We start from the raw sequence: 22,500 nt of genomic DNA on the forward strand, positions 1-22,500 counted from the left end.
ACCTCTGGCGTGGTGTTATTGTGTGCCTTTAAACACACCATGATCAGGGACGACTGTACGATACTCTGATCATCCCGTTTTTGGTAAAGTTCTTTTCTTCATGTGCAAAAACGACAATGTTACTTTGATGGATTTTTTTTTTACAATAGAATAGAATTCTTTATTGGCCAAGTGTGATTGGAGACACAAAGAAGTTGTCTTTGGTGCATAAACTCTCTGTGTACATGAAATATGTAAAGGGATTAAATCATGATCATAAATACACTCATCATGACTCATGAGGGGCAACACTTAGTGATAGTCATCTGTAGAGAGGAGAACAAGGGGATAAGCCATATTGGACTTAATTCTCACTAACAGAGAGGAAATGATAGAAGATGTTGAAGCTACAGGAACCTTGGGGGCAAGCGATCATGCAATACTGGAATTCAACCTTATGCAAACACAAGTAGTAGGACAAAGTCAAACTAGAGTCTTGGATTTTGAGAGAGCTGATTTCAGTAAACTTAGAGACAGCTTGGGAAGAATTCCATGGATGAGAATCCTCAAGGGGGAAACAACTCAAGAAGCTTGGGAAATGTTGAAAAATGAGATTACAAAAGCCCAGTCTAGCGCAATACCCATGAAGAAGAAAAATAACAGCTCCCCAAAGAAACCAGCATGGCTGCATAAAGAACTCTCTGACAAATTGAAAGACAAAAAAGTTAAGTATAAAAAGTGGAAAGAGGGGGGACATAACTAAGGCAGAATATCAGCAAATAGCCCGAGCCTGTAAAGATGAAGTAAGGAAAGCTCACAATGAAGAAAGGCTTGCCACAAAAGTAAAAAAATAACAAACAAAAAAAGCTTTATAATGCCTTGGTAAGGCCACACTTGGAATACGGCATTCAGTTTTGGTCGCCACGATGTAGAAAAGATGTGGAGACTCTAGAAAGAGTGCAGAGAAGAGCAACAAAGAGGATTAGGGGACTGGAGAACTAAAACATAGGAAGAACGGTTGCAGTAACTGGGTATGTCTAGTTTAATGAAGAGAAGGACTAGGGGGGACATGATAGCAGTCTTCCAATATCTCAGAGGTTGCCACAAAGAAGAGGGAGTCAAGCTATTCTCCAGGGCACCCGAAGGTAGAACAAGAAGCAATGGGTGGAAACTAATCAAGGAGAGAAGCAACTTAGAACTGGGGAGAAATTTCCCGACAGTGAGAACAATTAATCAGTGGAACAGAATTTGCCTCCAGAAGTTGTGAATGCTCCAACACTGGAAGTCTTTAAGAAGATGTTGGAGAGCCATTTGTCTGGAACGGTATAGGGTTTCCTGCCTAGGCAGGGGGTTGGACTAGAAGACCTCCAAGGTCCCTTCCAACTCTGCTATTATATATATATAATGTCTTTGTGTCTGTGTGTGTGTTCCAGCATAACTCTGGAACTCCTTCAGCAATTTCAACCAAACTTGGTGCAGAGATGACTTACTCTCTGGAAACAAATACTGTAGGGGTAAGACACCCCTTACACCCCTCAGTGTGTGTCCGTGTGTATGTCCATGTGTGTGTGTGTGTCCCAGCATAATTCCGGAACGCCTGGGTTGCTGAAATGAAAACAATTATATCTACAGTGTCAAGTCTCAGTACTTTTGACAGCGACCGTGTGCATTTTGGATTCACGTTCTGTTTAAGATACAGCCTGTTGTGCCTTAAAATGGCTTCTACTGTCCAGCACAGTGGAGTTGCCCTGGTAACGGCTTCACAGTACTCCACAAGGGGACTCCCTCTAATACAGGATTGGGATAAATACAGGGTTATCAGCTAGTAGGATACTAAATAAGCGATCAACATATGTCATACTAGGAAACCAAACTAAACAAAGATAGAAGCAACAAAGCTAGAGTCGTAAGTAGAGGAGGAGATGGGTAGTAGGAAGGACGAGAAGAAGAGTAGTAGTACAGGCTTAGTAAATAGTTAAAGCTACGATCCTAATTTATGGCTTGAATGTTTGATAGCGCACTTTAATGGGATGTATTTAGAGTCGCATTTAGTAAGGTGTGCGGCACGCACGTTTAATAAATAAATAAGTGCATCAAATATATATATATTTAAAGATGGGGGTTATTCCTTCTGTAACGCCCCCCCCCCAACATGGATTTTATTCCTTTTTTTTTTAACAAGCTGTGAAATGATTTCCCAGAGCAACTGGATCCTTCTCCGATGCCCTTGAAAAGGGCGAACATACAAGTAGTCCTCAATTTACAACTGCAACCGAGCCCCACATTTCCGTCGCTAAGTGAGACATTTATTAAAGGAGTTTTGGCCCCCTTTTACGACCTTCCTGGCCACAGTTGTTAAATTAGGAACAGAAGTGAACTTGGCTCGCCTAGGTCGCAAAAGGGGATCATGGCAACCGTCGTAAATATGAGTCGGTTTTCCAAAGTCTCTGAATTCCGATCGTAGGACTACGGTTGATTCTGCAATGGTCGTAAGTGTGAAAACTGATCCTAAATCTCTTTTTTTCAGTGGTGCAACTTCGAACGGTCGCTAAATGAGCCGTTGTTAAGTCGAGGACTACCTGTACAGATAAATAAACCGAGGAACTGGAGCCAACCAGATGCAAAGATGGGAAAACCGCTGGAGTTAAGAGTGCAGTAAAGGCTCTGTTTATGCTAGGAGGAGATTCAAACAACCTTCCACAGATGTTGGAGAACAGAATCTCCGCAGCTTTACCCAAACGCTGCCCGTCAGATGTTTGAAGCATCCATGGGGGGTCGTGGAAGGGGTGGTTGGATACAGCTGGGGAGGTCTGCAAAACATCTGGGTGAAAGCTAGAATGGCCGGACCAGCAAGAAAGAGATTCCAGCTCAGCCCAATGATATATTATGCAATGATGATTTGTTGATTAAGACTCGTTTGTCACTATAAATTTGGCCTGCCGCCCACAACGTGTCAGCAGTTTGGGACTTGTGCTCAGTTTGTGGGGTTTATACCGCACACAAAACCCCAAAACCTGGTTTGTGTCCGCTAGAGATACAATACACTATGTCCAAATCAAAGAAAAGGAGAATATATAGACAAGAGGGAGGACCTTCAAACTTTGGCCACTTTAAGACTTCTGGACTTCAAGTCCCAGAATTCCCATGGCTGGCTGGGAATTCTGGGAGTTGGAGTCCATAAGTCTTACCGTGGCCAGGTTTGGGGGACTCTGGATCTAAACCGAGGTTGGCTCCGGAGCCGCATGTGGCTCTTTCATCCCTCGGCTGCGGCTCCCTGTCATCGGTCGGTGCCACAATTTTTAAAGGCGCTTTTGATTGGGGTGGGGGGGGGAAGCATGGGGCGCCAGGAGGAGACTCCATGGTGGGGGAACCCGACTTCCGGTCTGCTCCAGAATTGACCGCGGGGGGGGGCGCTTCTGGTTAGGACTTTTGTGGCTCTTTTGAATGTTTTTGCCGAGCTCTGGTGTAGACTACCAAATGGAGTCTGTGGTGAAATTTCCTGCTTTCCCTCTTCCAATTTATTTATTTTTTCTATTCATAGAAAAACTCTATTTTTCCCTAAACTTGGTTTTCTTGGGGCCTTATGGAATGATTCCGGACCCCCCCAAGTTTTAGATTTCCCCCCAAAAAAACTTTGAAAGGAAAGGAAGAGGGGTTATGGCTTTATATTACACACTTTGTGAGTTTTAGATTTGGAGAAATCTCAGATTTGAGTGTCCCGTTTGAGCACCGCTAGCTCCTTGGGGGGGGGGGGGTTCCTCACTTTATTTTTATTTCTTCATTTAATAAATTGATAGGCCTCCCCGCCTCGCTATCAAGCGCCTCCTGACGGTTTCGCACTTTTCCAAGCAAGCTCTTTGCCTCTTGCAGGAAAGGATGTCGCTTGACTTCCGTCCCCCAATTCCAGATTTCTAAGATGCCTCGCGGGAACTTTGCCACTGCTTCACCGGACCACATAGCCCATTTCCTTCCTTTTAAGCCACCTGGTGGTTTTCTGCACCGTTCCCCGCCGTGGCACGACAAAACCGCGCTAGTCAAAATAGCGGTGATAAAATCGCGTCACTAAAGCCGCGACGTCATCACTGCCGCAACAACAGCGCGGCAACAGAAGGCCGCTTTAAAACGGCGCCGCGGCAGAAAGCCGATTTCAATTAAGGTAAGGGTTAGGATTAGGTTTAGGGGTTTGTTTTAGGGTTTGTTTTAGGGTCAGGTTTAGGGTTAGGTTTAGGTTTAGGGTTAGGGTTAGGGTTAGGGTTAGGTTTAAGGTTAGGTTTAGGGTTAGGTTTAGGGTTTGTTTTAGGGTTAGGTTTAGGGTTAGGTTTAGGGTTAGGTTTAGGGTTTAGGGTTAGGTTTAGGGTACTGAGTCCTTGGGAATGCGCAGATTTGCCCTCCGCAATTATGTCATCGCGGTAGGGTCGCGTTTTTCCTTAGCGCTTCGAACGGCACGAATTAGTCTTCGCGCTTATGTCTCTGCGAATAAGGGCTTCGCGGATTTGTGGTGGAACCGTTCCCCGCAAGGTAAATCCGATTTTTATTTGCCTTGTGAGATTCCTTCCATCAAATTGATATTCTCTAACTCTCTGCCATCGGTTTCCAACTCTCCCTTGCCAGGGGGATTCGGACGACAGCCGAAAAATACTTAAGGGGGAGTCTAACTGGCCCCTTCCTCACTTTAAGGGGGGACGTAGGACCTCAACCAAAAAAAACTAACGCCGACGTCATTTTTGGCACTGTTTTCCGCAGCGGCCAAAGGCAGAATATATCGAATATTGTTTATTCAGATGAAGGTTCTATAATAATTATTTTGTGTGGTTTTGTGTTTCTAAAGGCTCACAGCCTTTAGAGTAAGATAGGCATTCTTTCAATTTGATGAATAAAATCAGAAATATGTGATTTCCCCTCTTGTCTCGAGATTTGGAGACGGTGGATGTGCTCGTAGGCCATATTTGTTGTGGCCCGTCAGTGGCCAGTGGATTGTGGCAGCCGATACGGAGAGTGAGGAGGTTGGGGAGGAAGATGGGCCAGTCCTGGAGTCTGAGGAAGGCTCGGATGAGGGCTCTGTGTCGGAGACAGAGAGGGGGCTAGGGCCGTCTGACAGTTATCAGCTGCCTTCAGAATCAGACATCAGTGAGGCAGACGAACAGCTGGAACCTGTTGCCAGTGTGCGCATGCGCAGAGTTGCCAGAAGAAAAGAACAGCTAAGAAATCAGAGTCGACGTGGGAGTGAAGCCACAGGTGGACGGTGAATGGCCCCTCCCAGAGGTAATAAAAGAGGAGCGAAAGGGAAGTGGGCTTTTGCAGGAAACAATTCGTCCGTCCGTCTGTTCGTTTCAGGAGTGTGAAGATCTGTCCCTGAATCTCAGAGACTCTGTGCCAAGTCTTTCCCTGCATTTGGAAAATATTGACATGGCAGCTTTCCAAGCTAGATAAGGTCTGTGGTCATAAATCCACCTTTGAAAGGCTGTTGGCCAGGCCTTTGCTGAATGTGAAGGAGAGGAATTCACATTCGTCTCATAAAAGGGGTTTTTGGCGGGACCAGGAATTTGCTTCGTGCTTTTTTGCGGGGGCAGCCTAGGTCAGAACAAACCCTCCTCCCTTGCAATCTTGCTTAATCACCACCGAGGCAGACGAGAACGATCCGCGGCCACTGTCTAGTGACAGTGAGTTCCTAAGGATAATTATGCATTCCATTCCTCGGGGTTTCCTGGGCAGGCATCACTTAAGCAACAACACGAGGCGAGGTCTTGGAAGCGGCCCTGCCCAGTACTCGTTGCAGAGGCTGGGCTTTTGCAAAGCGGTGACGTCCCGATGCGGGTTTTCTGAGGTAAAGTTACCTCAGAAACGGCACCGGAGGAAAGACCAGCTTGCACGGAATTCTCTCAGGCTTGGGAAACCGGGAGTCCGTTCTACCACGCGTCCCCCCCCCTCTAAAACGCTAGATTGTGGTTCCTTTGAAGTAGCATCATTAAACCGGCTTCCCCCAACGGTGTCGCTCACCCCACGTCGCAGTTAGCACATCCTAATGATAGGGTTCGCCCGACAGGCTCAGTCAAACCAGAGTAACCACAGTTCTGTTTTTAAATGTTCTTTCCTTTTATTTTTTAAATATTAAGAGCACCGCGCCTCTCTGCTTATACAAAGGATCCCATTTAGCACCGGCCTGCCCTGCACCGAGCCGGGGAAGAAAACACCGGCTTTTAAAAACCGGGTGTTCTCTTAAGGCGTGGTACCCAATTTCTATCATCGGATGGATATTAAATCAGCTGCGGACGCAAAATTAAACCAGCTCTTGGTAGTCTGTAGTGGTGTAGAGATTCCCGCCTAAGCGGGGGGTTGAACTAGAAGACTTCCAAGGTCCCTTCCAACTCTGTTGTTCTGTTCTGTTCTGTTCTGTTCTGTTCTGTTCTGTTCTGTTCTGTGCTGTGCTGTGCTGTGCTGTGCTGTGCTATGCTACACTATTCCTATTCCTATTCCTTTCCATATTTTCTGTTCTGTTCTGTTCTGTGCTGTGTTGCGTTATGCTATTCCTATTCCTTTCCGTATTTTCTATGCTATGCTATGCTATTCCTATTCTTTTTCCTTTCCGTATTTTCTGTTCTGTTCTGTTCTGTGCTATGCTATTCCTCTTCCTATTCCTTTCTGTATTTTCTGTTCTGTTCTGTTCTGTTCTGTTCTGTTCTGTGCTGTGCTATGCTATGCTATTCCTATTCCTTTTTGTATTTTCTGTTCTGTTCTGTTCTGTGCTATGCTATGCTATTCCTATTCCTACTATTCTTATTCCTTTCTGTATTTTCTGTTCTGTTCTGTGCTGTGCTGTGCTATGCTATTCCTATTCCTTTCTGTATTTTCTGTTCTGTTCTGTTCTGTTCTGTGCTGTGCTATTCCTATTCCTATTCTTATTCCTTTCCGTATTTTCTGTTCTGTTCTGTTCTGTTCAGTTCCGTGCTATGCTATTCCTATTCCTTTCCATATTTTCTATGCTATGCTATGCTATTCCTATTCCTATTCTTATTCCTTTCCGTATTTTCTGTTCTGTTCTGCCTATGCTAACCTATTCCTATTCCTATTCCTACCTATATTTTCTGTTCTGTTCTGTTTTATTCTTTTGCATGACAGATTTTCTGCTCAATATTTACAGAGGTAGCCCCCGACTTACCACAGTTCATTTCGTGGCCGTTGGAAGTTCAAACGGCACTGAGAAAAAGGGACTCATAATTGCTTTTCACACTTATGACCGTCGCAGCGTCCCCGTAGCTCCGTGATCAACCTTCAGAAGCTTGGCAACCGGACTCGTATTTACGATGGTCGCTGTCTCTCCCGGGTCATGTGAGCCCCACTTACGACAAGCAATGTAAATGAGGAAGTCGGATTCACTTAGCGACCGTGTGACTAACTTAAAAACATTGCAGTGGTTCATGTAACGACGATGACAAGGAGGGTAGTAAAATGGGGCAAACCTCACTTAACGTCTCGTTTAGCAGCAGAAATATTGCCTCAATGGGGGTCGTAAGTCCTTGGCTTACACAACCATTCGTTTAGCGACAGTTCGAGGTGACTACAGCGCTGAAAAATGTGACGGATGGCCGGTCCTCGCACTTACGGCCATCTCAGCATTTCCCCCTGATCAGGCAATCAAAATTCGGGCGCTAAGCAGAGAAGGTCCAGTTCCAACCTTCCCAGACGGCCTCCGACAAGCAAAGTCAATGGGAGAAACCTGGGTTCGCTTAACAACCCTGCGATTCGCTTAGTAAGTTCAGGGATTCGCTTAACAACCAGGGTGAAAAAGTCGTAAAATGGGGCACAACCCGTCCGACGACAGTCAGTGGAAACGTCACTTAACAAGGGCAGGGATTCGCTTAACAACCATGGCAGAAAGGTTCTAAAACCGGGCACGGCTCGCTTAACAACCTCCAGAAATCCTGACCCCCAATCACGGCCGTAAGTCAAGGACGAAATGGGTGCTCTTTTTCTCGTCCGACTGCTTAACTCTCGGCCAGATTTTAAAGAGAGAAAATACAGGGATAAAACAAAATTATCTCCCCGAGAATCGCCGCTCCCTTTTGAACAAGAAAAGCACAGCGTCCTCCTCGCCTCCGTCACTCTGCACATCCTCAGAGGCACCATGGCCTTCCGCACCCGAGTAGCTCTCTCAGATCAAACCGGCCGGCTGAATCCATGGGAAAATGTGACTGATGGATGGTTTGAAATGAGCCGAGGGAGGAAGCTAAGAACTTGCCTGGGGAGGTATGAGAGGGGGTGGGGAGAAGGAATGTTTGGGAAGCTCCGGAAGGTTACTCACCCGCCATTGTGCCCCACCTTGGCCCTTGTCACCACCCATAGGGACGGGCTCCATCATGGGCAGTGCCCAGGTGGGTAGGGAGGTCACCAGTTAGCCTGGGAAGGAGTTCCTGGTTGAATTGTGCCTATGGCTTTTCTATCTCAGCAACTCAACGTTCGGTGGACTTCAACTCCCAGAATTCCCCAGCCGGCTTAGTAGCTTCGTTATGTTAATGCTTTGCTGGCTGGGGGATTCTGGGAGTTGAAGTCCACCCATCTTAAAGTTGGGAAACATGGCATTAGCATAATGAAGCTACTAAGCCAGCTGGAGGATTCTGGGAAATGAAGTCCACCCATATTAACATAAGGAAGCTACTAAGGCAGCTGGGGGATTCTGGGAAATGAAGTCCACCCATCTCAAAGTTGAGAAACATGGCATTAGCATAATGAAGCTACTAAGCCAGCTGGGGGATTCTGGGAATTGAAGTCCACCCATCTGGAAGCTGAGAAACAATGCAATAACATAACGAAGCTACTAAGCTGGCTGGAGGATTCTGGGAAATGAAGTCCACCATATTAACATAAGGAAGCTACTAAGCCAGCTGGGGGATTCTGGGAATTGAAGTCCACCCATCTGGAAGCTGAGAAACACTGGATTAACATAACAAAGGTACTAAGCCAGCTGGGGGATTCTGGGAAATGAAGTCCACCCATCTCGAAGCTGAGAAACACTGCAATAACATGACGAAGCTACTAAGCCGGCTGGGGGATTCTGGGAGTTGAAGTCCGCCCATCTCAAAGTTGAGAAACATAGCATTAGCATAAGGAAGCTACTAAGCCAGCTGGGGGATTCTGGGAGTTGAAGTCCGCCCATCTCAAAGTTGAGAAACATAGCATTAGCATAATGAAGCTACTAAGCCAGCTGGGGGATTCTGGGAATTGAAGCCCACCCATCTGGAAGCTGAGAAACACTGCAATAACATAACGAAGCTACTAAGCCGGCTGGAGGATTCTGGGAAATGAAGTCCACCATATTAACATAAGGAAGCTACTAAGCCAGCTGGGGAATTCTGGGAGTTGAAGTCTACCCATCTCAAAATTGAGAAACATAGCATTAGCATAATGAAGCTACTAAGCCAGCTGGAGGATTCTGGGAAATGAAGTCCACCCATCTCGAAGCTGAGAAACAATGCAATAACATAACGAAGGTACTAAGCCGGCTGGGGGATTCTGGGAATTGAAGTCCACCCATCTCAAAGTTGAGAAACATTGCATTAGCATAATAAAGGTACTAAGCCAGCTGGAGGATTCTGGGAAATGAAGTCCACCCATCTCAAAGTTGAGAAACACTGCAATAACATAACGAAGCTACTAAGCCGGCTGGGGGATTCTGGGAAATGAAGTCCACCCATCTCAAAATTGAGAAACATTGCATTAGCATAATAAAGGTACTAAGCCAGCTGGGGGATTCTGGGAAATGAAGTCCACCCATATTAACATAAGGAAGCTACAAAGCCAGCTGGAGGATTCTGGGAAATGAAGTCCACCCATCTCAAAGTTGGGAAACACTGCAATAACATAACGAAGGTACTAAGCCGGCTGGAGGATTCTGGGAATTGAAGTCCACCCATCTCAAAGTTGAGAAACATGGCATTAGCATAATAAAGCTACTAAGCTGGCTGGGGGATTCTGGGAAATGAAGTCCACCCATCTGGAAGCTGAGAAACAATGCAATAATAAAACGAAGCTACTAAGCCAGCTGGGGAATTCTGGGAATTGAAGTCCACCCATCTCAAAGTTGAGAAACACTGGATTAACATAAGGAAGCTACTGGCCAGGAATGTCTGTGCCCCATTTCTACTTTCTCCACCTCCTTGTAACCTCCCTTTGCACAAGGTCAGATCAGGCAGGAATCCAACCGGGGACGCCTTTAAAAAAAAAAACACAATTCCCAGGCGGGAGGGAAAAAGCTGCCTGCCTCGAACCTTTCATTCCAAGAGACCTGTTTGAGGACTTCACACAGCTCTCAGCGAACCGGTTTCCCAGGGTGGATCCTTGGGAAGGCTGAGCCACCCCATTCTCACGCAGAGAGAAAAATCAGCAAGACGGACGTTGGCTTGAATTTTAAAAAGAGTCACCCGGGTGGGGTTTTGGGGTTTGTATGTAGGGAAAATGAATTTTTTTAAAAAAAATCACTTCCTGGGAGGCCAGGACAATTGGGTTGCTTTTGGAGGGGTGCCGGAACGGAGTCTCCAAGGAAAGGGGCCCTCCTGGGTGGCTGGCACCGCGATCAGGAGCAGTCTACCCCCCGTTTGCCACGATCGAGCTGATCTAGGACGTGCCCCACTCTATGGTTCTCAAACGGCTTGGTTTATTTAGATCGAGCTGGTCTAGGAAGTGCCCCACTCTATGGTTCTCAAACGGATTGGTTTATTTAGATCGAGCTGATCTAGGAAGTGCCCCACTCTATGGTTCTCAAACGGATTGGTTTATTTAGATCGAGCTGATCTAGGAAGTGCCCCGCTCTATGGTTCTCAAACGGATTGGTTTATTTAGATCGAGCTGATCTAGGAAGTGCCCCACTCTATGGTTCTCAAACGGCTTGGTTTATTTAGATCGAGCTGATCTAGGAAGTGCCCCACTCTATGGTTCTCAAACGGATTGGTTTATTTAGATCGAGCTGATCTAGGAAGTGCCCCACTCTATGGTTCTCAAACGGATTGGTTTATTTAGATCAGTGTTTCTCAACCTTGGCAACTTGAAGATGTCTGGACTTCAACTCCCAGAATTCCCCAGCCAGCGAATGCTGGCTGGGGAATTCTGGGAGTTGAAGTCCAGACATCTTCAAGTTGCCAAGGTTGAGAAACACTGATTTAGATGGTCATTTTTAAAAATCTTTTTAAATATACTGAATATATTAGCCCGGCTCAGGGTTTCTTTGAATCCGGCGATAGGGGCAGCTCTAAATAAATAACATTTCTTTATTGCTTTCAATTGTGGCTTGCAAACCAGGCTTGGCATCTCGAGCGAAGTAAACCAATCGTGGTTTACTCGACAAACCAGGGTTTAAGCGAGGCACTTAAAAAAAAAACAGCTCCGTGGGAGGATAGAATCTGGGCACATTTGAGAGAGGAAGGAAAATCTGACGATATCAAGCGATCCTTCTCAGTTCGTCCGTTTCTTACTTTCGACGCAAGAATGATTTCACATGCTTTTGGGAAAACAGGCTTTTGCAAGAAAGAAGGGAAGAGTTCCCCTGAGCATGGGCAAAGGACATTTCTTTTTGTGATGATATCTCTGGAAGACAATGTCCTAGATGCGAGGTGGGGAACGATGGGCCCTTTTATGACTTGTGGACTTCAACTCCCAGAATTCCTGAGTCAGCATGGGGAATGATGATCCTTTTATGATTTATGGACTTCAACTCCCAGAATCCCCAAGGCAACATGGGGAATGATGGCCCTTTTATGACTTGTGGACTTCAACTCCCAGAATCCCCAAGGCAACATGGGGAACGATGCTCCCTTTATGACTTGTGGACTTCAATTCCCAGAATTCCCAAGGCAACATGGGGAAACGATGGTCCCTTCATGACTTGTGGACTTCAACTCCCAGAATCCCCAAGGCAACATGGGGAACGATGCTCCCTTTATGACTTGTGGACTTCAATTCCCAGAATTCCCAAGGCAACATGGGGAAACGATGGTCCCTTCATGACTTGTGGACTTCAACTCCCAGAATTCCCAAGTCAACATGAGGAACAATGGCCCTTTTATGACTTGTGGACTTCAACTCCCAGAATCCCCAAGGCAACATGGGGAACGATGCTCCCTTTATTACTTGTGGACTTCAACTCCCAGAATTCCCAAGGCAACATGGGGAAACGATGGTCCCTTCATGACTTGTGGACTTCAACTCCCAGAATCCCCAAGGCAACATGGGGAACGATGCTCCCTTTATGACTTGTGGACTTCAATTCCCAGAATTCCCAAGGCAACATGGGGAACGATGGGCCCTTTATGACTTGTGGACTTCAACTCCCAGAATTCCCAAGTCAACATGAGGAACAATGGCCCTTTTATGACTTGTGGACTTCAACTCCCAGAATTCCTGAGTGAATATGGGGAACGATACTCCCTTCATGACTTGTGGACTTCAACTCCCAGAATCCCCAAGGCAACATGGGGAACGATGGTCCCTTTATGACTTGTGGACTTCAACTCCCAGAATCCCCAAGGCAACATGGGGAACGATGGCCCCTTTATGACTTGTGGACTTCAACTCCCAGAAGCCCCAAGGCAACATGGGGAACGATGGCGCCTTTATGACTTGTGGACTTCAACTCCCAGAATTCCTGACCGAGCATGGGGAAACGATGGTCCCTTTATGACTTGTGGACTTCAACTCCCAGAATCCCCAAGGCGACATGGGGAACGATGGCACCTTTATGACTTGTGGACTTCAACTCCCAGAATTCCTGAGCGAGCATGGGGAAACGATGGTCCCTTCATGACTTGGGGACTTCAACTCCCAGAATCCCTGACTGACTTGCCTCAGGAATTCTGGGAGTTGAAGTCCACAAGTCATAAAAAGGCCATCGTTCCCCATTCTTGCCCTAAGATAAAAGCTCAGATTTACGACAACTTGACAGATTCAAGGGTGATCCTGATCTGAGTGGCCGCAGTGCAAAATCCAATTTTAAAAACTCTTCACACCTACACAAAACACACGCGCACACACACTACAAAGGTTGTCACCCTTAAAATCGACACTCCTCCCCTCCAAATATCTGTAGAGTGATAAATTAAGATTTAAGTCCAGGACTAACCTGTGTTTAGGCATTCTTAGCCCTGACTAAAAAAAAAATGTGTCCATTTTACAGGCAGTCCTCGTTTAGCGACCGCCACTAAACAAAACAGTCCCTAAGTGAAGCCGTGCTTATGCTCTTCCATCAGCTTTCCTCCGCATTACCGACCTACAAAAGTTATACATGAGAGGACTGGTTGCCACATTCCTTTTTCGTCCCCCCCTCATGACCGTAAACGGACACTAAATGAGGACTGCCGCTAGGAGGATCCGACCCGGGTCGCCGGCAGGATCACAAAAGGCCAAATGCCACCAAACCATCTACTGCGCAAATCCAATTAATTAAAACCATCTATTGCGCAAATCCAATTAATTAAATTAATTAATTAAAAATTCTCAACCAAGTCAAAAGCAGGATTGTTACGTCCAAATCCCAAAAATAAATATTTGGGTGCAGATAAATTTTAAGAGAAAAGAGAGAAAGGAAATTATCCTGTTTCTGCGCAAGAATTTTGCGCGTTCTTTGACACCCCGCCCCAAGTTCTAAACGGTCTCAAACCAGAGTCAGACCGGAAAAATCTCTTTATCGGAGCACGGAAGATCCATTTTGTGGGCTGGAATTCTCTGAAATCATCTTCGATTCTGGTTTGTACAAGAAGATCCCGCCACGGAATCCCTAAAAATCATCAAATGTCTAGAAACTTCACAGAAGGAGGAAGGCCTAGAGATCATCTAACCCAACCCTCCAGATTTATTTAATCAACGAACCAGAATTAATCAGTGGAACTGCTTGCCACTAGAAATTGTGAGTGCTCCATCACTGGAGGTTTGGAGACTGGACAGGCATTTGTCTGGAATGGTGTAGGGTCACCTGTTTGAGCAGGGGGTTGGACTAGATGACCTCCAAGGTCCCTTCCAGCTCTATTCTGATTGATTGAATTAAAGCATGCCCAATAGAAAGATGGGTCTTGCTACCACATGGCCCATAGTTCCGCCCTACTTTAAACTAGAATTAATTTTCCAAGAATTTAAACTTGAATTTGTGCTCCTATATTCCGAAAATAAGAACGATAACAAAGGACAATATCTGTTTGTTTAGCCTCTGAATCCCCAAAACGGGGAATTTTCCTCACTCTGCTTTGCACAAGGCTGGCAATGAAATTTAGGCCAAAAGCTCGCAGCTTCGTTCACACAACATGGAGAATCTGGAAACCACTTTCCGGATAAACCATGGTTATTTGTTATCAGAAACTTTTCTGCAAAAGGGAATCTCTCTCTGTCTCTCTGTCTCTCTCTCTCTGTCTCTCTTTCACACACACTCTCTCTCTCTGTCCCTCTTTCACTCTTTCTTTCACTCTCTCTGTCTCTCTCTTTCACTCTCTCTGTCTCTCTCTCTGTCTGTCTCTTTCACACTCTCTCTCTGTCTGTCTCTCTTTCACTCTTTCTGTCTCTCTCTCTGTCTCTCTCTCTCTCTCACTGTCTCTCTCCCCCTCTGTCTCTCTTTCTGTCTCTTTCTCTGTCTCTGTGTCTCTTTGTCTCTCTCTCTCTCTCTGTGTGTCTCTCTTTCACTCTCTCTCTTTCTTTCACTCTCTTTCTCTCTGTCTCTTTTTCACTCTCTTTCACTTTCTGTCTCTCTCTTTCTCTGTCTCTCTTTCTCTGTCTCTCTTTCTTTCACACACACACACTTTCTGTCTGTCTCTCTTTCACTCTTTCTTTCACTCTCTCTGTCTCTCTCTTTCACTCTGTCTCTCTCTCTGTCTCTTTCACTCTTTCTGTCTCTCTCTCTGTCTGTCTCTCTTTCACTCTTTCTGTCTCTCTGTCTGTCTCTCTTTCACTCTGTCTCTCTCTCCCTCTCTCCCTCTCCCTCTCTCCCTCTGTCTCTCTCTCCCTCTGTCTCTCTTTCTGTCTCTCTTTCTCTGTCTCTGTCTCTCTGTCTCTCTCTGTCTCTCTTTCACTCTGTCTCTCTTTCACTCTCTCTGTCTCTCTTTCACTCGCTGTCTCTCTTTCACTCAGTCTCTCTTTAACTCTCTCTCTCTCTGTCTCTCTTTCACTCTCTGTCTCTTTTTCTCTCTCTCTGTGTCTCTCTTTCACTCTCTCTATCTCTCTTTCACTCTCTCTCGCTCTTTCTTTCACTCTCTTTCTCTGCCTCTGCCTCTGTGTCTCTTTGTCTCTCTCTGTGTCTCTCTTTCTGTCTCTCTCTGTCTCTCTTTCTCTCTGTGTGTCTTCTTTCACTCTCTCTCTCTCTGTCTGTCTGTGTCTTCCTCCCCCCCTCCCCATATCGATCTGTCTGTCTATCTGTCTGGCTGTCACCCTAAATCAGTGTTTCTCAACCTTGGAAACTTGAAAAAAGGATGGACTTCAACTCTCGAAATTCCCAACTTTTAAGATGGGTAGACCACAACTCCCATGTCTCGCTGGGGAATTATGGACGTTGTAGTCCACCCATCTTAAAAGTTGGGAGTTCTGGGTGTTTCTCTGAGAGAGAAACAGAAATGAGAGGGAGGCAGGGAGAGAAGTGAGAGATAGAAAAAGGGAGAAAGAGAGAGAAATAAGAAAATGCTAGAGGGAGAAGAGAGAGAAGCAAAGGAGAGACTGGGGAGAGAGAAAGAAAAGAAAGAGAGAGAGAAAAAAAGAAAGAAAGAAAGAAAGAAAGAAAGAAAAGAACGAGAGAGAGAGGAAAAAGAGAGAAACAAATGAGAGAGTGGGAGAAAGATAAGAAAGAAAGAGAGAAAGAAAGAAAGAAAAGAGAGCGAGAGTGAGGGAGAGGAAAAAGAGAAGCAGAAATGAGAGGGAGGGAGGGAGGGAGAGAGAGAAGTGAGAGATAGAAAAAGGGAGAAAGAGAGAGAAGTAAGAAAATGCTAGAGGGAGAAGAGAGAGAAGCAAAGGAGAGACTGGGGAGAGAGAAAGAAAAGAAAGAAAGAAAGAAAGAAAGAAAAGAACAAGAGAGAGAGGGGGGAAGTGAGAGAAACAAATGAGAGAGAATGGGGAGAAAGATAAGAAAGAAAGAAAGAAAGAAAGAAAGAGGGAAAGAAAGAAGAGAGAGAGAGAGCGTGGGAGGGAAGAGAAATAGAAATGAGAGGGAGGAAGGGAGGGAGAGAAGGAAGAGATAGAAAAAGGGAGAAAGAGAAGTAAGAAAATGCTAGAGGGAGAAGAGAGAGAAGCAAAGGGGAGACTGGGGAGAGAGAAAGAAAAGAAAGAGAGAAAGAAAGAAAGAAAGAAAGAAAGAAAGAAAGAAAGAAAGAAAGAAAAGAACAAGAGAGAGAGAGAGGAAAAAGTGAGAGAAAAATGAGAGAGAATGGGGAGAAAGATAAGAAAGAAAGAAAGAGGGAAAGAAAGAAAAGAGAGCGAGAGCGCGGGAGAGGGAAAAGAGAAATAGAAATGAGAGGGAGGGAGGGAGGGAGAGAAGTGAGAGGTAGAAAAAGGGAGAAAGAGAGAGAAATAAGAAAAGGATGGAGGGAGAGGATGAGAGACAGGAAAAGCCCACCCAGCTTCAAAAGTTTCCAAGCTTGGGAAACACGCTGCTTGTGTAAACCCACAAACACACACACCACCTCTCCTCCTGCAACGTTCACACAATTTGTGGTGGCCAAGCCCACAAGCCACCTTCGGCTTGTCAATCTAGGTTTATCAAAGGCGCTCCGGAAACCGCCCCCCACACACAAAAAAAGCCCGCAAGACGACCCCCCCCGCCCCATTTCCAACCACTGGTGTGTGTCTGTGTGTTTTTGACCCACACAAAACTTTGGTGTATCTCCACAACAGGCGCTTCACCCACAAACTCGTTTAACCGGGTCCTTACTTAAACTTTCTAAAGTTTTTAAGTTGAGTATCAACTCGTGGGAAGCTTAAACACGTTTGGTCTTGCGGGAACACGGGAGAGAGCTCACGGATTTGTCCCCGAGAGGTTCGGGGTTCGGATCTAGCGCGGTCTGCGCCCCACCCGTGTTTTCACAAGCCCCTGTTCCACTCTGGGGGGGGGGGAGCCCGGTGCCTTTCGACGCGCCCACCATCTGCGGGCACGTCTTTAGGATCTCCCCGAGCCCCGTCCCGACGCCCAGAGGGAGGCAGGGTCCCAAGAGTCGGGACTCCCCTTTCCCCAGCTCCAGGGGTTCAAGCCCTCCGCACTACAACTCCCATCTTCCCCAGGATGGGAGGTGGTGTCCTTGCCACTCGCGCTGGATTCCCACGCGCGATTCTTACAGAAAGCCGCGTTGGTTCCTAACTTTCTGGTCCTGACCCACTGCGGGCTCACAGGTGGGACTGAAGGGAAGCCCCTCTTTGGGGGTTCTGCCCATCCCACCCCCGCACCCCACATCACCCCTTCTCTGCTGCCTTCGTCCCATTCCCTGTGAGTTTTCTCCGGAATATCTCCCCCCCCCCAACTTCTTCGGTTCTCCTCGATTTTTTTTTAAACTCCTCAACACCTGCGTCGTATCCATCGCCTGCTCTGTGCGCACAGCTGGAAACACTTTGGAGTTCCCATCTGCTAAAGGTTTCCTCCCTAGTCCTTCCTTCCTTCCTTCCTTCCTTCCACCTATCTACCTATTTTCTTCTTTCCTTCATCTCTCCTTTTCCCCGTCCTTCTTTCCTCCCTCTTTTACACCTATCTATCCACTTTCTTTCCTTCTTTCCTTCTCTTTCTCCCCTCCCTCCTTCTTTTCCACCTATCTACCTACTTTCTTTCCTTCCTCTCTCCTTTTCCTTCCTTCCTCCGTCTCTCCCTTCCTCCCTTCTTTTCCACCTACCTACATACTTTCTTTCCTTTCCTTCCCCTCTCCTTACCACCTTCCTCCCTCTCTTTTCCACCTACCCACCTACCTTCCTTCCCTCCCTTTTTCCACCTCCTACCTATTCTCTTTCCTTCCTTCCTTCCCTCCCTTTTTCCACCTACCTATCTCTCCTTCCTTCCTTCCTACCTACTTTCTTTCCTTTCCTTCTTTCCTTCCTCTCTTCTTTCCTCCTCCCTCCCTTTACCACTTACCTACCTACCTACCTTCCTTCCTTCCCTCTCTCCCCTTTTCCACCCCCTACCTATTTTCCTTCCTTCCCTCTTTTTCCATCTATATACCGCACCTTCCTTCCTTCTTTCCTAACACCTACTTTCTTTTCTTTCCTTCATCTCTCTTTTCCTCCTCCCTCCCTCTCTTTACCATTTACCTACGTATTTTCCTTCTCTCCTCTTTTCCACCTTCCTTCCTTCCCTCCCTCTTTTTCCACCTACCTACCTACTTTCCTTCCTTCCTTCCTTCCCTCCCTCTTTTTCCACCTACCTACCTACCTCTTCTTCTCGTCTCCGATCTCTCAGCAACCTGTTTCTTCCCCCCCTCCACGCCCCCTTCAGCCTCCCACCTCACCTTCCCCAAAGTTGCATACCGGCAAGGAGAGAGAGAGAGGGAGAGAGAGAGAGAGAGAAGAGAGAGGGAGAGAGAGAGAGAGAGAGAAGAGAGAAGAGAGAGGGAGAGAGAGAGAAGAGAGAGGGAGAGAGAGAGAGAGAGAGGGAGAGAGAGAGAGAGAGAAGAGAGAAGAGAGAGGGAGAGAGAGAGAGAGGGAGAGAGAGAGAGAAGAGAGAAGAGAGAGGGAGAGAGAGAAGAGAGAGAGAAGAGAGAAGAGAGAAGAGAGAGGGAGAGAGAGAGAAGAGGGAGAGAGAGAGAGAAGAGAGAAGAGAGAGGGAGAGAGAGAAGAGAGAGAAGAGAGAAGAGAGAGGGAGAGAGAGAGAAGAGGGAGAGAGAGAGAGAAGAGAGAAGGGATAGGGAGAGAGAGAGAGAGGGAGAGAGAGAGAGAGGGAGAGAGAGAGAGAGAAGAGAGAGAGAGAGAGAGACCCTCTTCAGATGCTCAGGTAGGTCCCTGGGCACCCTCCACCCCCACCTGCCCCAGCGCCGGCCCGCACACTCACCTGGAACTCGGCGGTTCAGCTCCGATGCAGCTCGCTTCGCCCCCCGAAGCGCTCTGGAGCAGAAGAAGGATGAGCAACGCCTGTCAAACTCTGGGGTGGAGCCGGCTGGGAGTCGCAAATATGAGAAGCATCCGGGGAGGGGAGAGGAGGGGAGGGCCGAGGCTGCTTGTCCCTCCCCCTCCCCGCGTGGAACTCCCCAGGGGTGGAGGCAAGGACGGGGTGGGGTGTGGGAGCACCTGGGAAGTTGAGTCAGAGGGTCAGCTGGAGGGTAGGACAAACTCCCTGGCCCCACAGACAGGAGAAAGGGGAGGGGGAGGGAGAGTCGGAGAGGGGAGGAGGGGGTATGGGGGCATGCTGTCCTTGCCCCCCCCCCCGCCCATATTTCTACAGTGGGGAGGGGTCTGAATTGCAGGGGATAAAATAATCACCCATTCCCTATATTCCGTGATTGGGACGTTTTTTTTCCCCACCAACGAAAGAGAAACTTTGTTTGAACTTTTTAAAACTTTTAAAACTTTTTTTCAAACTCCCCCCCCCCCCAAAATAAACTTTTCAAGCTTTTTCCCCCCCAAACCTTTCAAGCTTCTTTTCAAACTTTTCAAGCTTTCACAACTTTCTAAAAGCGTTTTTTAAACCCTTTCAAAACTTTTTTAAGAACACAAAGTCCGGAAGCTTTGAAAGCTTTGAAAAATTTTGCAACGTTTTTATAAAAGGGTTTCAAACTTTCCAAGCTCCAAACTTTCAAAACTTTCTGAAGTCTTTAAAAGCGTTTTTTTTAAAAAACGTTCAAAAGGTTTTAAAAATGTATTAAAAGATTTTTAAAAAGTTTTGAAGCTTTTAAAACTTTTTAAAAAGTTTTGAAGCTTTTAAAACTTTTTAAAAAGTTTTCAAACTTTCCCCTCCTGAATTAAACCGTTGTTCCATGGCTCCCCATAAAGGCCAGTAAGATAGGATCCTTCTCTAACAGACTGTTGAAGGTTGAAGATGAGGTAGAGGGCCTTGGAATGTGGAAGTTCCACCCATTCAGGCAGAGGGGCTGATAATGGCCAGACGCAGCTGGAAAGACCCCCTTTGAAGGCCAGGGAGGAAAATCCCCCACTTTCACTTTTGTTATAAACTGCCTCCAAGGGATTGTTGGGTCAGCTCAACAATGGAAGGAAAAAGAAAATAAAAGTTACCTTAAATGGGACTTTCTGTTCTTACCATATGTTGGGAAAGAATTGTGAGTAGCAGAGGAATGGTAGCCAGGCCAGGCCAGAAATAAGATATATATAGTAAAATAGTAAAATAGTAAAATAGTAAAATAGTAAAATAGTAAAATAGTAAAATAGTAAAATAGTAAAATAGTAAAATAGTAAAATAGTAAAATAGTAAAAAATAATAAAATAGTAAAATAGTAAAATAGTAAAATAGTAAAATAGTAAAATAGTAAAATAGTAAAATAGTAAAATAGTAAAATAGTAAAATAGTAAAATAGTAAAATAGTAAAATAGTAAAATAGTAAAATAGTAAAATAGTAAAATAGTAAAATAATAGTAAAATAGTAAAATATTATATATATATATATATATATATATATATATATATATATATATATATATATATATTACTATTATTTTATACTATTTTATAATATACTATTATATATATATATATTGGAAGAAGTAGATTTCCTCCCATATTTGGGCATACCAGGGGTTGTAACACACACACACACACACACACACACACACACGTCTGTGTGTGTGTTGTTTATTATATTTTATTATTTAAATTTTTATTTTATATTTTATTATATTTTATTATATTATATTATATCATATCATGTCATATTATATTATAGTATTATTTTTAATTTAATATAATTATATTTTTTATTTCAATTTTTTTTATTATATTTTATTATTTTACTATTTTACTATTTTACTATTTTACTATTTTACTATTTTACTATTTTACTATTTTACTATTTTACTATTTTACTATTTTACTATTTTACTATTTTACTATTTTACTATTTTACTATTTTACTATTTTACTATTTTACTATTTTACTATTTTACTATTTTACTATTTTACTATTTTACTATTTTACTATTTTACTATTTTACTATTTTACTATTTTTTACTATTTTACTATTTTACTATTTTACTATTTTATTATTTGTTTTATGGTTTTATGGTTTTATGGTTTTATTGTTATATTATTATATTATTATATTATTATATTGTTATATTGTTATATTGTTATATTATTATATTATTATATTATTATATTATTATATTATTATATTATTATATTATTATATTATTATATTATTATATTATTATATTATTATATTATTATATTATTATATTATTATATTATTATATTATTATATTATTATATTATTATATTATTATATTATTATATTATTATATTATTATATTATTATATTATTATATTATTATATTATTATATTATTATATTATTATATTATTATATTATTATACAATTGTATCATTATATTATTATTATATTATTATTATAGTATTATATTTTTATTTTTTATTTAATTTAATTTTTTATTTTACTTTATTATTTTACTATCTTAGTTTTCCCGTGGCCCATATTTACCCAAACCTCCTCTCCTGTTATTTCTTTCAGCCTGCTATTCCTAATCAAAGGGGTTTTCTGTCTGCTAGGACAGAAGTTAACTTTCCTTCCTCAGCGCATTGGACTACAACTCCCATCCCCAGCCTGCAGCCGATAGGAGCTGTAATCCAACCCTTCTCTTTCCTAAAGGGATTCAACCCCTCTACCCTGATTTGTGTGTGTGTGTGTGTGTGTAACTTTGTCAGGGAGATTTTTTCTCAACCTCGTTCTTTCCAGATTTTGAAGATACCATCATGCCCCTCAAAGTCCCCAATAGATTGGCACTGGGCATTCTAAAAGCCATCCAATAAAGGCCAGGAGGGAGGGAGAGAGGGAGGGAGGGAGGGAGGGAAGGAAGGAAGGAAGGAAGGAAGGAAGGAAGGAAGGAAGGAAGGAAGGAGATGGGAATGTGGAGAAGGAAAAAAGAAGGAAGGAAGAAAGGAAGGAAGGAAGGAAGGAAGGAAGGAAGGAGATGGGAATGTGGAGAAGGAAAAAAGAAGGAAGGATGGAAGGAAGGAAGGAAGGAAGGAAGGAAGGAAGGAAGGAAGGAAGGAGATGGGAATGTGGAGAAGGAAAAAAGAAGGAAGGAAGGAAGGAAGGAAGGAAGGAAGGAGATGGGAATGTGGAGAAGGAAAAAAGAAGGAAGGAAGAAAGGAAGGAGATTGGAATGTGGTGAAGGAAAAAAGAAGGAAGGAAGGAAGGAAGGAAGGAAGGAAGGAAGGAAGGAAGGAAGGAGATGGGAATGTGGAGAAGGAGAAGGAGAGGGAAGGAAGGAGATGAGAATGTGGAGAAGGAAAAAAGAAGGAAGGAAGAAAGGAAGGAAGGAGATGGGAATGTGGAGAAGGAAAAAAGAAGGAAGGAAGGAAGGAAGGAGATGGGAATGTGGAGAAGGAGAAGGAGAAGGAGAGGG

At 44.5% G+C, this 22,500-nt stretch overlaps 1 protein-coding gene across 1 annotated transcript in view; it reads right to left on the reverse strand.

The window, feature by feature from the left end:
• Window positions 1–19,028, reverse strand: part of TGM1 (transglutaminase 1) — a 101,234-nt gene extending 82,206 nt beyond the window's left edge. Inside the window, exon 1 of the mRNA XM_087714262.1 lies at window positions 18,956–19,028. The gene's annotated coding sequence lies outside the window, so the exon portion shown is untranslated. The remainder of the gene's footprint in view (window positions 1–18,955) is intronic.
• Between the last annotated feature and the right edge of the window lie 3,472 nt (window positions 19,029–22,500).

The sequence above is a fragment of the Thamnophis sirtalis genome, unplaced genomic scaffold, assembly GCF_051295495.1.
Source record: "Thamnophis sirtalis isolate CommonGarterSnake01/CBP01778 unplaced genomic scaffold, rThaSir2_p1.2 scaffold_4, whole genome shotgun sequence".
Taxonomy (NCBI): domain Eukaryota; kingdom Metazoa; phylum Chordata; class Lepidosauria; order Squamata; family Natricidae; genus Thamnophis; species Thamnophis sirtalis.